Consider the following 3,604-nt stretch of genomic DNA (forward strand, 5'->3'; position numbering starts at 1 on the left):
TCGGATATACAACAAGTAGCTTTTCAATCTTTATTTTCTTATCTAGTTCTATTACTACTTGTCTTCTTGCTTCTAGTCTTTTGAATAGTTCATCAGGAATTTCATTTACTACTTCCATCAAAAACTTCTTGTACATATCCATATGTAATATAACACTATTTTCAACTTTCTCTTTTTCATCAGCTGTTAGAGTGTCATATATTTTCTCTATATTCTTCAATTTACCTTCCTCTGTGATTTCATTCAGTAGTATATCAAGAGGGGCCAAGTCTTTGTTTGTCTTCTTCTTCTTCTTGGGTGTCAGTTTCTTCTTTGGTGTGGCCTTTCTTACTAGATATCTCACTGCTTATTGCTTTTGCCTTGTCCTCCTGGGTGAGGGTGTGATTGCCGGTGAGGGATCTCTTTTTCTTACAACTCTTTTGAAAGTTGCAAGTATGTCACTCCCTGAAGAATTACCTACCGGTGATAGGTGAGTTTCAGGTTGTGGAGCTGCTAACTCATCCTCTATTATACCAATTTTCTTTAGTACATCTTCTTTGATAACTTTTGCTTGTCTAGAACCTTTCCTTACAATTGTCTCAACCTTTTCCACTCTTTTCTTTGATTATATTTGGCTTTCAATGGTTTTTGCACTACCAAATACTTCTTCCTTAGGTTCTCTGGGGGCTTCCAGAAGTGTTTAGCATATGTTTCAACTATGTGATCATCTGTTTCATAGCCCATCTCAGTTACGCAAACTATCCTTGGGATGACTGCTTCCATCCAGATTTCATCTTTCTTGATGATAAAGCATATTTCATCTTTGTATTTGTCTACAATCTTTTGTGATAACCTGATTCTTTTCTTCACTTTTCTTCCTATCCTCAATCTCTTTGCAAAATCTCATAGTCATATCCTGCATCTCATTCTTTGTTGTAATGATCTCTTGTTTCAACTTACTTATCATATCATTAAGTGATTCCTTTTCATCATTCTCATTTGCTGCATCACTTATGATGCACCATCAAACAATCCAGAAGTATACAATTGCAAAAAATAACGAACATGAATCAAAGTTGTACATAAATTAGTAAGCATGTAAACACTTCAAATTAATGGATGAAAAGCATACTAGTGGTATATGAGGCTGAGCCTCAGTGGCCCACGGGTGACGTGAAGAACTACCCACCTTAGTGCTACACGAAGCACCCTACAAAATTGAAAAAACATATCATATACATCATTACATTAAAAAAAATTATTATTTATTTTAAATGTACATATCAATACAATGTATCTAGATGAAAGTGCATACTGTAAATGGGGTACCAACATCTCTAGGTATTGAGGTAACATGTTGTTGATTCCTCAATGATGTGGTATAATCCATCCTCTGTTCAGAAAAAATGACTCATGTTATGGTTTGTATGTGTATATATAAGGAATTTAATATTACACCATAAATTATACAAATAAATTTGTACCTTTGTAGGCTGATCATCGTCTGCCCACAAGAGATCAACATATAAAGAGATGGCATCACCATGTGCAGCCTCCTCAATATCATCATAACTACCATGGACAACATCAGCATGTGCAGCTTCCTCGACATCATCATAACCACCATGGGCAGCATCAAAATTATCAAAATCACCATCTCCTCTAGGGGCAGCCTCACTCTGTGGACCCCTACATACATCCCCACAACTCATGCAAACATGTACTAAGCTGGGGGCAACCCTCACCTCCCGCAACTGCTGTACCAAATTGCCTGACAGTGCACGCAATGAACCTAGAGAAGAATCCACTGCTCGATGACAGGCAGGTGCTGGAACAACTGGTGATGGAAGAGGAACCAATGGATCATCACGCACATGGTTTCTAACCTTGTCGCTCAATTTTTCTCTTGGCCTATCTTGGGGCATGCCTCTCCCGACCCCCTGAAATGATCTAATATCAAAGTAATTGGGCTTTTTGCCCAATTCAAATTCGGCCCATAATTTCTTCAAAAAATACATCAGGACCTCATGATTGGAGTGTGGTGACCATCCACCACCGCTCCCAAAAGTGGCTAGCAATGCCCGAGTGCCTACACCATTGAATAGAGATCCGTGGCTTCTTCGGATCTATCTCTTCACCCATCTTAGGGCTCACAAAATATTTTTTCAAATCCATTTTTGTTATTTTTAATTCATTAACTTGTTTGTATGTGAGGCCATCAGCGTAAAATGAACGCAATCCCTCACGCCAACTACGATAGCTATCTAGCTTGATATCTAATGCCTACACAGACTGTACAATGCCTTGCATACTATCTGCAAGGCGTAACAACTGAGGAGGTGGATGAGGCTCACACCTAATAGTATGAATATCTCTAATCAAAGCATCAATATTCGTCTTAATTGTCTGTCTCAACTGATTGAGTGGAGGTGGAGGTGGAGGTGGAGGTGGAGGTGGAGGTAGTACTAGACCTAATAGCTCATCTATCTCAAACTCATCCATCATGTGAAAATAATCTGCATATATATACAAACATGAAAATTTACAAACTTGAAAATTTACAAATACAATTACAAACATGAAAATTTACAATTACAAACTATTTAATTTACATTTCACCTTCCAAAAAAACTTATAATTAAATACAATTTAGCAACTTAAATATAAAAAAGGAAACTCACATAGATCTATAAAATTATTAATAGGTGGGTAATAATAAGCATCATTTAAGAAATATTATCCACTTAAATCAAAGTATAAGAAAAATTCTACAAAATAAAACATCATAATGCCCATGCAACTCAAACAATACTTTTTAACATCTAAAGATGAATTAGGATAAGTTCCATCAAAACCAAAAAAATAATCATAAGTTCAAGTCATTTAAGTTATATCTATGAACTTGTCAATACATGTACTACTTTGTTGTGTTGTTTTCTAGAATCATTGGATGATTTAGTGATCGCAACTAGTAGTATTACACTAAGTTGAAGCTTGAATAAATAGTAGGTTCTCTACTCTTGGAGGAGTTAAAACAAAAAAAAACTGTATTGATCTATATTTGATTCTTATTTTTATTAAATCAGCCACTAGTGTGATTTATTGTCCTCTTAACTTAAATCAAGCTATGTAAATTTAAAGCCTCGTAACTTTTGATAGAGAGCATATTTTTTCATGCTTCATATGGCATTGAAAAGGTGGTTCATAAATCTTCATAGATCACACAATTATTTTCTAGAATATTCCCTCGTATTTTATATTTTATTTTTTGTGATTTCACATTCTAGTCATTTACTTGGACATCTTGGCACTTGAAAATGACCGTCTTACATGAGATGAATTTGTTTGATATGTATTGATTTTATTGATCTTTTAAGTTTTTATTTGAGGAGGTATCATAGGTTTCTCAATTCATCCTTTTGTGGTAGAATTAGAAAGAGATAACTATGATTCTTTTGTAAAATGGTATCTTGTAAGTTTTAGGTGGTGTAATCATTTTCCTTTTATGTATGGAGTCATACCTAAACTAGAAACACTAGAAATTATATAATCTTGGTGTAAAATTATTGACCATGTAGGAGTGATTTGATCTAGTATCAAGATCATGATTCTATGTGTATTGCAT

Source organism: Cryptomeria japonica, chromosome 2 (assembly GCF_030272615.1).
Source record: "Cryptomeria japonica chromosome 2, Sugi_1.0, whole genome shotgun sequence".
Classification (NCBI taxonomy): Eukaryota; Viridiplantae; Streptophyta; class Pinopsida; order Cupressales; family Cupressaceae; genus Cryptomeria; species Cryptomeria japonica.